The 15,279-nt window shown below is 34.1% G+C and overlaps 1 long non-coding RNA gene across 1 annotated transcript in view; it reads right to left on the bottom strand.

The window, feature by feature from the left end:
* LOC141503460 (uncharacterized) overlaps nt 1–9,262 on the bottom strand; it is a 67,599-nt gene extending 58,337 nt beyond the window's left edge. The window contains exons 1-3 of the long non-coding RNA XR_012472852.1: nt 9,158–9,262; nt 7,914–7,944; nt 6,238–6,299 (exon numbers count right to left, since the gene is read on the bottom strand). This is a non-coding gene — a long non-coding RNA (uncharacterized LOC141503460). The remainder of the gene's footprint in view (nt 1–6,237; nt 6,300–7,913; nt 7,945–9,157) is intronic.
* Between the last annotated feature and the right edge of the window lie 6,017 nt (nt 9,263–15,279).

Below are 15,279 nucleotides of genomic sequence, written 5' to 3'. Positions count from 1 at the left end.
TTTCCATACTGGCTGATACAAACTGCATCTATGTTTTTAAAAGATAATTTTCCCTAAGAACTGGTCAAACATATACACTCAAACTATTAAAATACAATCTGCCCACTTTGGATCCTAGGAGTCAGAAGTTATACCTATACTATACAAAAAGATGTTAAAGTTTAAAATAGTCTGGATCCTTGTTTAGAGAAAAGGGAGGATGCAGGTGCTTTCTATAGGCAGAAGTCAGTCTTTTTGAAACAGTTTTCTTACCTGGTTTTTCAAAGTTGTAAAAGATTTAGTTTAAGGAGGGAATTGTTGCAAATTATAAAGCTCAGAATCTATTTTTTGTCATCCTTTCAGATCCAGAAATTTAATTCCATAAGTATATACTGAGCTTCAAATAGTTATTCATCCATTCATTTCAATCAGTCAATAACCTTTTATCAGTAAAGGCCTAATCCTTATTAAGTTCAGTGCACCCATAGGAGGGTGAGGGAATTCAAAATTATGTTTTTCCACATAATTTGATGATTGAAGGATAGAGAATTTTTTAACTTAGAAAAGAGATGCACAAATATTATGAAATAAATAGAATAAGGAAATCACAGATTAACTCAAAAGGTCTGAGTCTATAGTGACAAATGGGGGAAGCTGCTTAGTTTGTTCTCAACCTTTACATCCTTATCCCAGAGATAGGAATATAGATTTGGAGCTGGGAGCGACCTTAGAGGTTATAGAATCTAACACCCTCATTTTATAAATAGAGAAACTGAGGCATAGTGAGACTAAGTGATAGAGTTAGGATGAGATAAGATAGGTTGGCTTTTTCGCAGCTCCTGTGTTTACAAAATACCTTTTTTAAAAGTTTTTTTCATACTAACAAGCATTTGTTTTCTCTCCTCCTGCCCCATGGGAGAATAACTCATAAGAAATACACATAACTAAATAAAATTTGCATATTGGGTATGTCTATGACTATGCATCACTTCACCTTATCAGAAGATGAGTAGCATTTTTCAGCATTGATCCTCTGGTCATTGAATTGACATGAGGTCTTAAGTCTTTCAAAGTTGTTACTGCTATTGTATATTGATTTCTTTTGACTGTTCACTTAATTCTATAATAGTTAATACATATCTTGCATAGCAATTAGGATCTTTATGCAAATACTTCTCCAACTAGCCCTTCTTTTGAGCATAAAAAACCCTAAGTTGCAGAGGGAGTAAGCTGGGCTGGTTTAAATTTGGGGCAATGTCAACTCATTAGAAAGACAGTGAGTACCCTAACACATTCTAGTTTGTCAATGTAGGTTCCTTGAGGGTGGCTCCTCTTAACTTTTTATCTTTGTATCAGCAGCAAACAAAATATGCTAGTAAACACTAGGTTCTCAACATATTTTTGATTGATTGACATATTACCTTCTAGAAATTTTAGAGTAAAAATCTGCCTCAGGTTCACCAAGTGTAACTGTGTAACTAACTCAAATTTGTGTTTGAACTTTGTTGCAATATGCCTGCTAATAAAATATATGTATATTATATATATATATGTATATATATATATATATATATATCTACATGTATATATAGCATTTGGATAGAACTTTTCTTTTTTTGGAGAAACTAAGACATGGAGGTTAAGTGATTTGTCCACAGTCACATACTAAGTAACCATTGTTTAAAACTGAACTTAAACTCAGACCTTCCTGACTCTACATCTTATACTCTAACCATTTTCCTGTTCAAAGCTTCCCAATAAGAATTTCTGTAGAAAATAGAAAATGTCCAACCAAATAATCTCAATCAATGTGTTGCTTTATATGCAGTTTTCCAAAACAAATTTTAAATTATGTGAAAGTCCTTTAAAGTGAAAAAGATTTTTTTGAAAGTCGATTACCACATGAGAACTGCTATTATTATTCTTCAGTAACAAAATCTTTAATTTCAAAATTTTCCTGCTAATGAAGAATGGCTAATTTCCAGACTGCCTAATTACATGGAAGGACTACTAAATGTTCACTAAAATGACAAGTTTATCTACTCATTCTAATAAACCATCAAGCTTTGTGTCCCCTAACTGAGCACACAAGGTTTTGCTGAATTCTGATTTCTATCTTTGGCTTTGAGACAGATTTGTGCTACAGTGCTTCACTGGGTCTAATTCTGTAGTTTGGGGAAAGCAACTCATTTGTTAGAAACCAAATATAGAATTGAACATCCTTGTTATAACATTATCCTGGGGAATGAAGGAGTTTGGATTTTATCAGGAGATGTGGTTATAATGAGAGTAATTATAATCAGGTTTAATTATGTAATGTTGTGGAGTGAAGAGGCAAGGGCCATAAATCAGACAATGTATTATTACAGAGGGCTTTTCAATGACAGTATTGAGTGTAAAACATGTCACCAACTATGCCATCAGCCATTTACTTTCTTTTAAAATACTTCACTGTCGTTGAAAAGCAGGTGTCAAAATAGACAATTTCTCCATAAAAATATTCCAGATAGAAAATAGCTGCTGAGAAATGGCCTGGTCTAGTTCACTTTAAGGACAATTATTTCAGGCAGAAATTAGTGATGGCTTTTCATTAATTCATCATCTAATGTAATCTAACATGGTCAAGGAAAATATAGAAGCAGGTCCCAAATTTATACTAAGGGGAGGAAGATGTGGAAAGAATTACTACCAAGACTTTAAAATGTGTGTATGTGAGCATGCGTGTGTGTGTTCATGCATATGTGTGTGTGTAAACTTTGCCAATTACTTTTGTCTTAGCATCTCTTATTTTGAGGATGTTTTTATATACTAACTAGAAGATCAAGGAGCAAATTAAGCTAGGATGAATGATCCTAATAATCATAAATAATGAAAATAACAATGAAAATCAGTGTAGTGTAGTGGGTCAAGACTGGGCCTTGGAATCAAGAGGACATGGGTCCAAATTCTTCTAGTGAGGTTTACTAGTTGGATGATTCCAGACCAACTTGCTTAAACTTTCAGTATCCTGAGAAAATCTCTAAGATTGAGAAATTATAGACAAGATAACAATTTCCATCAGTGAAGAGTTGCATATGTTTATTTCTCATTACACACACACACACACACATACACACACACAAACACACACACACACACTCACAAAGAGTTCTCTATACAGCAAAGAAATTTCAAGTCCAGATGTATTATAAACAGAAAGCCTTACTTTTCATACTGCACTTACTAAATTAGAAAATAAATATCGTGAGAAATTATTTTGATTCACAAATGGAAAACTGTTCTCTATTTAAAATATAGTGTCATCATAATAATATCACAAATAATTCTTCTAAAATACAGACCTTCCTTCAGGGAACCAATTAAAGCCTGTTCTAGTTCTACCTGTCCTGAAATTCAGTACATTATCTCTCCTAAAAATATTAAATATGACTTCCAAACTTAAAGGGGGCATCTGGACAAAACATTTCATTAATTCCTTGATGTATATGGATGGTATCAACCTATATTATTCAAGATACACACACACACACACACACACACACACACACACACAAACAAACAAATTAAGTAGCTTTAACACTGTATATTTTTCTCTTGTCATTTTTAAATTTCTTTTGGGCTCTACATGTGTGAATGGTGTAAATGTATCCTGATAAAACTTAAAAGCCCAGGGAGGCTAGGTGGCGCAGTGGATAGAGCACCGGCCCTGGAGTCAGGGCCTGAGTTCAAATCCGACATCAGACACTTAATAATTACCTAGCTGTGTGGCCTTGGGCAAGCCACTTAACCCCATTGCCTTGCAAACAAAAAAAAAAAACTAAAAAAAATTAAAAGCCATAATAAGAGGAATAATCCTTGTAAACAAGGGTTTTTTCAACCCTCCCTCCTGCATTAAAGAACTGCAATCTATGGATGGTAAGTCTAAAAGCCCCCTAAGAAGAACACCAGCCTTGATCCAGTTCAATCTTTGCAGCTATTATTGATGTAGGGAACTTGTGAGAAGGGTCCTCACTATATATATCACCACAACCAACAACTACTCATTTACTGTTCTTCATAGGACAGGTAAGCCAATTTAGGTGAAGTTAAAAGTCACCCTGAGGGAAAGACATCATATTCAAAGTAAATCTAACCACCTCAACTCCTCTCCTTGAACCCTTGGAGATGGTCCAGGATCCAGAGTCCAAGAAGGTCTATTAAAGCATTGACTCCTGGAGAACAACCTGCTTTCCAGACTGGCCCTTAAAGACATTATAAAGGTTTTAATCAATCCCTATGAATTGTTGTACCATGAACATCACCAGCATCAACTACCAAGAAACCACAACACATGAACAGGTAATTGTAAGAGCTCTTGGGTTAGCTATAAATCTTAATCACTGGATATGTTTCAATATTAGCACCTGTAGCTATGATCCAAATGGATCCCTATGGAGATTAGCTCTGATAACTTCCTAAAATCCCCTTTTCCTTAACAATAATAGTCTGATAATCCAGAAAATAAATTTCTTGACAAATGAAACTAAGAGTTCAATATCAGAAAAAAATATGGTTTTATTAATAGAAATGACATGTATTATTGCCATCTGATATGTAGCTGCACCTTAAGTACTATAAGGTCTTTCCATATGACTAGTTTATATATAAAATGTCTTTATATTAGAATGTTAACTCCTTGATAAACTCTGCGATTTGTATCCCCAGAACTTAGTAAAGTGCTTAGCAAAGGCCTTTACACAAAGAGAGTATGTAATAAATGCTATATTCATTTATTCATCATTCATGGAAACAGTGGAGTTTATAATGGCAATATCCTTACATTACATCGGCTTAGAGGTCAATGGAGATTATTGAAGAAAAAGGCAAAAACTTTGCCACACATCACTGCAGTCTCTAAAATTTTAGCACATAGTAGTTAAAATTATACATCAGAAACTTTATATAACAGACAATACATTTTCATACTTCTGCAAAGATAAACCTCAGAATATCTTGGAGTACTCAAATTGTTCATACTGGAACCCAACCATTTTCACAAACCCAACTCTTGCCCACAATTGCCGAAATATAACATTGTCTTATATAAAAAATGTTTTAACATTGCCAATAATCATAACTTTCAAACTATATGAATCAAAAAGCAGGAGATAAACAAAAAAACAGAGGAGATAAAACCTAGGTGTTAACAGATAAAACATATATATTTAAAACATATATATTTTATAATTTATAAATAAGCAGGATAGCAGGGAGATAGGTGGTACCATGAAATAGTTTATATACATGTATGTATATATATATATATATATATATATATATATATATATATATTACTTTAAGGTTTACTAAAAAGCTCTATAAAATATCTCATTTTAATCTAGTGATAAGCATGTGATATATAGTAAAATCATCCTCATTTTATAGATAAGGTAACATTTATAGGTAAGGCATGAGTAAGCTTAATGACTTGCTTAAGGTAACATAGCTATTAAGTATCCAAGGCAGGATTCAAATTCAAGTCTTCCTCACTCAAGTGTGGTATTCTCTATAATACAACACCTAGCTAGGATCAACTTACATAATGATAAATTCATGCAGCTCTCAAGCACATTTATTTATCTATCAATATAGGAGTCTATAGACATTAAATGTAAAATAACAATATAATAATGGCAGGATAATGATGTTTACAAATAAAATAAAATAAATGAGTCACTTTGAAAACCATAAAATGTTATCTAAATATTAGCTATTAGTACAATTATTGCTATGATCATTATCCCTGGACCATATCTACCTAAACAAAAAAGACTGGAATGGAATGATAATAATAGCTAATTTCCCCAAAGTTTCTTTCTTCAAGCATGTGCCGCTGTCCTCTCTGGCCAGACTTGTCTTGCCAAGTGTCACTAGGCTAATTTTTGCATTGAGATGCTTCCATCTTTTGAAGCTTTTTAAGATTTCTTCTTGCAGAAATGGAGTTGTGTTACTATTTCAGAACTCTACCTTTGCCTAGAGATTATATTATATCAATTCTTTTGTTAGTCAGTCTAGACTTGTACCCAGCCAGCACTGAAAAGAATTTCTCAGTTCAAATATTTATTTTATTTCTAACACTATTATTTTACTAAACCATAATGGTTCGGGGGGAATTACCTGAGACTCATATGATATCTATTTAAAGGCAGCTATGTGGTACCATGAAGGGAGTCAGAAAGATTCATCATTCTGAGTCCAAATTTGGCATCAGATACTTACTGTGTGACCTTGGACATATCAGCTAACCTTGTTTGTCTCCATTTTTCTCATCTGAAAATTAGCTGAAGAAGGAAATGACACACAACTTCAGTATCTTTGCTAAGAAAACTCCAAAGGGGTCATAAAGTGTCAAATGTAAGTGACTAACAATTTTTAAATGAATTTCCTTTTAAATTATCAACATTCTATGAGCATTGAGGGAAATAAAAATGGCCCTGAACTTTTCTTATAAACACTGGAGATGAAGGCTGGACTTGAAGACATTTGCTCTGCATGCTTGCAAATATAAGGTATTGCTCCTTGAACACTAAAGATATAGTGTTCAGTCTGCCTTGTGCATTTCTCTAATCCATAGTGCATATGACTATCTCATTAATCATTCTAAAATAATGCTCAACTGAACAAGCATCTATTAAATGGCTATTATATACCAGACTGTATTAAATGGGAAAGCAAGGACAATAGCAACACAGCCTCTTTCCATCCCCTCTCTTCAAAAAGCCTCTGTTTCCCTATTAAGAAAACAGAAGAAAGTCTAAACCTAACTTTGAGTAAATAGTTATTTCCTGAAGCTTCTCATCATATCTTGAACTACATATAATTAAGTAGAATAGATAGTTATCTATGAAGTTAACATTTTAAACCATAAAAAAGACACATCTTTGTTCCAAATTTATCTCTTAGTTTTCTTTTCCATGGTTTTTGAAATCAAACCATTGATTCATCAAAAATCATGTTTTGGAAACTTGACATGGACAATGCATAGGCCACCATTGTGAATTTATTGAGGAGAGGGACTGTCATTTATCTCTACTTTTTTGGTATGTCTAGTGTTTACACAAAACAGGTGCTTTATAAATATTTATTGATTGATAAATACTAATAACTATGGGAAACACCTTTATCAGACCTAATTCATTGCTTTCCAAAAACTATTAGTCATTTTAATGATGGGATCTCATTTTTAACAGGACAGTCACACACTGGACTCTGTTCATCTGAGATAATTGAGTTGATGGTGGGACTTGAAATATGTCACATGAAAAAAATGTGACTGTAAGTGTTAGCTCTATAGAAAGAAGATAAAAGGATCTATTTTTGTTTATCTTCAAATAACTGAAGTTGGTATATTAGAGTAGATATATTCAATGTCATTAATTAATTAATGTTAATAATAATAATAATCACTGATAATTGATTACTATCCTTCATGAAGAGGACCAAATTGGCATCATTATGTTGGAGTAAAGATATTTTGTGTCCAATTGTGGCTAATCAGACCAATAAAGTTTGGAAGGCTCTACCAAAAATCAGACACAAAAAACCCATATGAACATTTGGTGTTGAGATGTTTCTAAATTTTGGCATCTCCCATTACTTTTGCCATTCTGCTCATAGATAAAATTTCTTTGATGGGGTCACAGCAAGTTGGAGTTCCTTTGCCCGTATCTCCCATGTCTCACAATCAATTCCGAAGTACTTCAGAGAGACCCTGAGAGTCTCCTTGTGTTACTTCTAACTTTCGTGTGTCTGCCTTTTGTGAGTTCTCCATAAAATAGGGGTTATTTTGGCAAATATTATTCAAACAACATAGCTGAACCATTGGAGTCTTCCTCTCTGCAACACAGTTTGAAAGCTTGATAGTTCAACTCAAGAAAGGACCTCGATGCTAGTACCTTATCTTGCCAGTTGATTTTCAGAATCTTCCTAGGAAAATTCAAATGGAAGGGATTCAGTTTCCTAGCATAGCACTGGTAGACTATCACAGACTTACAACATTGAGGTCAGTTCAATGTATCTATGGACCTTCAGTCTAGTAATTAACCTCTTCTCTCCCACCCTTTCCTTCAGAGCCCCTCAAACTTACTCAACTAACTCTAGTAATGCTTGCATCAATCTCATCATTTATATGTATATCTGTGGAAAATATACTGCCAAGGTAATAGAACTTATACACAGGATTCAAAATTTCCCCATTTGCACTAACTGATGGTTCCAAATATAGATGGAACAATGTTGATTATGGAAGAATCACTGTTTTTTTAGTGTTGCTTGTTAGGCCAAAATTAACACAAGTAGCAAAGAATTGATCCATACTTTGTTGTTTCTCAGCCCCAAGGGGATAACATTGATGCCAAATCATCTGTGAACAAAATATCATGGACCAACTCTCCTTTTATTTTAGTCTCAGCTCATAGCCTAAATATCAATAATAATAATAATAATAATAATAATAATAATAATAATAATAATGACATCTGGGAGAAGCAACATGATATAATACAGGATAGAGAACCAGTTTGAGCATCAGGAAGACCTTACTATAAGACAAACTTTGATTCACAGTAGCCATGTCACCCTAGGCAAGTCAACTTAACCTAGTCAAGCTAACTATCTAGGTCTTTAAGTTGAATAACTGCCATTATGCAAAAGAAATTTCCTCACTCAGTTGCGTAGCAAGTATTTATTAAGCTCCTCCTTTGAATCAACTACTGTGCTGATATTGTGAATGCAAAGCAAGGAAAGAAAATATCACTGAAGTCACAGATCCAATTTGATAAAACCAAAAAAACTGATATATAATGCGAAACAATACAATACAAATCTATGATTTATATTTGCTTAATATACATTGTCATTTACAATTGTTTCCTGTTATCTCTCCATTTTACCAATGAGAAAACTGTGTCTGAAGGATATTTATTATATTATATTAGCTTATATTATATTATATTAACTTATATTAGCTTATATTATATTATATTATGCTTCCCAAAGGAAATTCATATGGCAAGCTTAGAAGTCACAAAGGAGAACTATGACTAATAAGTTGAAATTATTAAGGAGAAGATTTTTATCCTTCTTTAAGGATGTATTTTCTAGAAATCTGGCTTGTTCAAATGTAGAATGAATTACTTACAAAGTAGTTAGCTTTTTGATTTCAGGAATTATTCAAGCAGAGGCTTGGGGACCATTCATCAGGAATATTATAGAAGAATCTCTGAATTGTGGACTAAATTACCTCTTTTAGACTTCCTTTTGACTTTCAAATTCTGTGATCCTAGGATGAAGGCATAACTAGGTTAGCTTAATTGTAAATATTTATATTTTTCCCTCACTCACTTGTTTTGTCAATTGAGAAAAAAAAAGCTGTTATGAATTAGGTAAATAAATGTACTTGCTTCTTTACCCTCGAAAGGTGACCTTTTATCAGCATTTTAGCACAATGCAGTCAAACAGTTACTAGCAGTTCAAGCATTATTTTTATTTCCTTCTCCTGAGGTTGGAACTCTCCAAAATGCTATGTCTGACTTTAGCTAAATGATTGATCCCAGCTAATTACAAGGTGCTCTTGTACTATACAGCAGCATGCTATTAAACATGGCAGATTGGCAGGAACCTTTAAATCACCTCTGTACCAAATACAACTTTGGAGAAGGGCGACCTCGGATGTCGAAGTCCTTCAAGTTTGTTTGCTTGCATGTGGAGTGATTTGTGTGAACCACACATAGAAGAAAAAAGCTTCTAAATTGTACTAAAGGGTATATATAAACATATCATATATTCTTCATAAGCAAAATATTTCTTGTCTTCAGTTCACCATTAATTTGAACTTTATAGAATTTCTATAGTATTACAAAATTTACATTTAACATTCAAATAGAATATAAACCCCTTCAGAGCAGGAAATATCTTACTTTTGTACCTGTTTCTCCAGCAACTATCACTGTGCTATCACCTATCAGCAAGTGCATAAGAATTTCTTAATTATTAATTTGTTTTAAATAATATCACTTAAAAATAAATTGTTTTGGTTATGTGCTTATTGAAGACTTAAAACTATTATCATACAAAACATTCAAAAAGAACAACACTTCTCACAAAATTAGACAATAGTCAAAAGTTTGATTCCAATGGTTTAGGCATTTGCTAATGGTTTACATTTTATAAAAGAAAGTTCCAACTAAATAGTTTTGGTTTAAAAATAATATAAACCCTAGAACCACTAATAAAATTATTTTTTCAGTGAGTAAGCAAAATATAATCATTGAATAAAATTATTGTTTTATAAGTAACAGTGAATATCATAAATACAGAGAAGTAAGGGAAGATTTGTATGAGTTGATGCAAAGTAAATTAAGTAAAAACAGGAAAACATTATACACAATAAATAGAATGTAAAAAGAAAGAAAAACAACAAAATAAAAAGTGAATGCTATGAAATTTAAATAATCAAAAGATCTATAGAAAGGAAAAGCTATGCAATCTGGAAACTTTCATGGTGTATATAGGGACTATGGATATGGAATGCTGCAAAAATATACTGGTTGTTTTTGCTAACTTGTTCCTCTCTTCTTTTTAGATTTTGTTATATTTTATATTAACCTTTTATATTTTCTTATAGGAAATTGTTCCTTGGAAGGAAGAGAAGAGAGTTATAGATTAGAAATATAGAAAATACAAAACAAAACCATTAATAAAAATTATAAAATATAGTTTGAATGACTAGAATTGCATGGCATTTTAAAACTTTGTATGAGATATGATCTCTACTCTCAAAAAGCATATAATCTAGTGGAAGAATTAAGATAACTAATAATATTAACAATGTTGATGATAGACATTTTATAAAATTTTAAGTTTCTAAAATGCTTTGCTAACAACAATCCCATGGAGGAGTCAGCACAAGTATCATTACTCTTATTTTACAGATGAGGAAAATGAGGCTCAGAAAGTTTTGAGTGACTTCCTGTGTCACAAGACTAAACAATGGAGGATCTAAGACACTGAAGTTTCTGAGAATCTATTACTTCATTCACTGCAAATTGCTGCTTTTCATTGTAATCCTCTAAATGATTTCCTAACCAACTATATGAACTATAGTTACTTCTCTGCATCTGTCAACTTTCGCAACTTAGAAACATTGATTACAACTGCCATTTATTTATAGTATCTGATAGCTTGAATTAGTCATGTTCAGAGCAAGTCTTACACTTGAAAGAGTGAAACAATGCTTCTTGAATTCTGAGACCATAAAAATGTCTCCCAATCCAAAATCTTTTCATATCTTTCTGTTTCTATTATCAAAAAGCTTCAAATACCATGCAAATCTGTCTAAACTTTGATGTTAAAGAGTCTAAGGCAGAAAAGAAAGCAGGGAATAGCCCTAAGGAACATCTCCACAATATTTAAACTGCTTTATTTCTGACTTTTTTCCTTAACATACAAAAACTGTATTAAATCATCCTGTGTTTCCTGATTTATGCTTAATGACAGTTCTCACAATGTTGATGCTCAGACATGAGTACAAAAACCTATTATTGCTTTTTTTTTTCTTTAGGGAAATAAAAAATATCAACAAAGATCTATTTCACTCCATATATATATGTCCACATGCACAGAGTAATTTTTGCCAGAACTTTATAGTGTAAGAAATCTGAGTTGACCTTCAGATCATAAGTTCAACCAAAAAAAAATCCTGAGTCATATATTCTAAGACATTCTTTGTCATATAACCCATGAAAATACCATTTAAATAATTTTTTCTTCCTCAGGTTCTTTCCTCCTAAAAATGAATGGAAATGATATAATTAAAGGAAGAGTAAAAAGGAGCCTCAAAGGGAGGAGCATTAAATTTGGAAACAGAGAGTCTATATTTGACTTCTGACTTTGTCACATATGATCCTTGTGACTTTGAACAAGTCTCTACCTGGGCCTCAGTTTCCTCATCTGTAAAATGAAACTGTTGAGCAGAATGATCTCTAAGATAATTCTATCTGATATTTTATGATATAGGATGAAAACTCTGAATCTTTTCTTTAATTCTCATGGAGCAGAGCACAGCATTGGGCACATCAATAGTTCTCAATAAATGCTGGCCGATTGGTGGTGTGTTAAAAAAACATACTAGGCATCTGATTCCATATAGAAAGAGACCTGTCTCTCTTCAAGATATAAAAGGAAAACAAGTTTTCTCCATGGCCTCTTTCAAAGCCTCTGGGAAGCTGTAACCCCTTCACACTTTATTGAGGGAAATGACTTGGTGATATGACACATTAAAAACCAGTTCATGGGAAGCACATCTCCAGTGAATTTAAACTACTGAGCTGACAGATACTCTTCCTGCCCACCCATTGCCATCTCTTCACACTTGCTAGAAGAGAAGGGGCAAGGCATTTGAGTATTTTCCCATATTTATTGATTTGTAAGGGTTTATTTCTTTCTCATTCTGAGAGAGACAGCAGGTGTTGTTTTCTCTCTCCTGTCCCTCTTGGGTCTTTGGTGGGGATTCCTCTTTATGAAAAAGAAAAGGATGCGGTAAGGGGAAAAACTCGTTTTCCTGGGAAATGAGCTAGTGCATGTCCAGTGCTTTGCAAAGTTTAAAGTGCTATATAAATATCAGCCATCTGCAAGGTCAAAATTACCTTAATCATCTCATAGAAGGAGTGGTGTCTGAAAGCTGTAGAGGCAACCTCTGGGACACCAGGGTGAAACACTGCTGCAGTCCTCGCCCTGGCTGCAGCTAGGGAAGTTGTTGCATCTGCTTGGGAGACAGGGACCCAGATCCTCTTAGAGCACAAATGAGCATCACTGGGGCAGGTCTGAGGACGCTGGTCAGGTTTGCAAAGTTCTCTCCAAGAACTCTGATGAAATCTGTAGAGCTGCCAGCAGAGGGCGCCGAGCTCGCTGCTCTGTTACTCCGGCCCTTGCAGCTCCTGAGATCCCGGTGAGCAAGCCAGTAAACCTCTACCTGCTTCCAGAGAGCACCGGCCGGCCTGGCTGGGAGCTGTGCTGAGGACCTCCGGGCCAGGCTTTGCAGCCTTGGGATCCCTCTGCTGCAAGCCTTTCTGATTCACTTCTCCCACATCACAGCAGAAAGGTCCCACTGCTGAGAACAAGTAGCCACAAGAACTCAAGACTTGCGTGGCTGTGCGTGTGTGTAGGTGTATAGGTATGTGTGGACGTGTGGGAGTTGGTTTTCTTTTGTTTTTTAGTTGATTATTTCCCCTCCTTTCCCAGAAGGAAATGACCCCAGGGAAAGACCAATGTTTGCACAGTGACTGAATCCTGAGGTTTTCAAATAATTAATTTTTGGTCTAATTCTGGTAGACATTTCCAACTTTTCTCTGGTCCTTGGGAAAACAGGCATCCCCTCTACCCTTAAAAGACATGGTGGATCTTTACTGACATCCCTGACAGACACTGCAGTAATTTGCGGGCAAACACTATGAATCAATATAAAATTCAAATACATTTGTGCCACCTGTTGGATTTTGTCACTAATTACACATAACTGGTAGAAAAGCTCAGCACTGACCAGGGACTGAGTTTCTAGGATCGGCTTGTTTAGAGCATAGATAAAAGATATTTCATTTGAACCTGAGGTGATTTTTGTCCCCTCTTCCTTGACATTCCATGTGACTTTCCCCAGAAAGACCCAGGTGAAGTGACACAAAGGTTAATTTATTTTAAAGTTGTAATATAATTGAGGTCCAGTACTAGATTGGAGTGGCATGTTAATTAAATAATCACGCAGAGAGGAAAACCACAGCAAATTTTCAGTTCCCAAGTGGGCAGGAAAATTGAATAGGTTTCCTGGCTTTAAAATAAACTGGTCTCACATTAATAAAGGAGGATAGCAAAACAGAAAAATACACAGAAAGTGAATGTTTGTGTGTGTGTGTGTGTGTGTGTGTGTGTGTGTGTGTGTCTATGTACCATAGAAATGACTTTGTCCCAAAAAGTGCAAATAAGTTTTCAAAGTAAATTTTTAAATATTTCTAGGAAATCCAGGACCATTCAGGGATCAAAAGCAGAAAAATATAAAGAAATATAGATTTCTGGAACAATGTTTCTTAATAAAAAATGGGAGGAATGAAACTGAAAAAACACCTCATTTTATATAATATAAATGCCTCTCACTGAGAAGCAACATGATGCAATAAATAAAGCACCAGGCTTGGAACCTGGAACACTTAAGCTAAAGTTCCCCCTCTCACATTTATCCTTTGTGACCCTGGACAAGTCATTTAATCTCTGAATGCTGTCAGCAACTCCCTAGAATTATAATTACAAGGAAAGAGTTGACTTGCTATGGTAGAGGCTGTTTCTATAGTAATAACATTAGAGGTCCAATATTGTTCCTTGGGTCTATAAAATATTTTTAGTAACCTTTAGTTAGGTGTGTACAGATATTCTAAGGAAAAAGAACAAATCCTGGAGAAGAGTCAGTATTCTAAGGGAAATGTCTCTTAGACCTAGGATTTGGGGAAATTCTGATAAGCAATACCTCTTGCCACATAGGCAGCTAGAATATGAAGGTTTGTTTCATTGATAATGTAAGGCTTTGCACTAATGATGGAGTACCTGGTGGACACCCATCATTTATCTGATGAGAGAGAGAGAGAGAGAGAGCAAATTGCTGCCTTCTTAGACATGGCTGAAGATTCCATTCTTTCACATACTGTGGGATGATACATATGATATCATCTGAGCTTTATCTCAAAAAGGAAAAAGAAGAATTTGGAAGGACTTGGTACCCAAATGAGCCAGAAATGAACCCAAACTAGAACTATTAATATGGATCAACCTTTTGGTATCTGGGTTTCAGCTATCAGCAACTGGGCCCCAAAGTATACTTTATGTCCTTCTACCCAGAAATAATAGATCACTCAATCAATAATATTAATTAACAGATATTTTCATGATTTGGATATTACAAATAACTGTTGTCACTTGAGTTTTGCTATTCAAAATTAACTACTGAGTTTTCTGATGACAACTCTTGAAAATATTCAATATTTTCATATGGAAGGAAAAATGTCATGCATAATAAAATGACCTATGTCTTCCAACTCACTTTTGTTTTATGCGACTTTATTAAATGCCCTTCCTGTGAATTCATATGGTCATAAAATTTCATACTAGGAAAAACTTATAAAGATAATACAGTTCATCCTTTCTTATTTTAGGAACCTAAAACAAGCAAAGTCACACAATTAGTTACAGGGAAGACCAAGATTCAAATTCAGGGCTCTTGAT

Source organism: Macrotis lagotis, chromosome X (genome assembly GCF_037893015.1).
Source record: "Macrotis lagotis isolate mMagLag1 chromosome X, bilby.v1.9.chrom.fasta, whole genome shotgun sequence".
Lineage (NCBI taxonomy): Eukaryota > Metazoa > Chordata > Mammalia > Peramelemorphia > Peramelidae > Macrotis > Macrotis lagotis.
The sequence above is the reverse complement of the archived record's forward strand: the minus strand, read 5'-3'. Positions and strand labels throughout refer to the sequence as shown.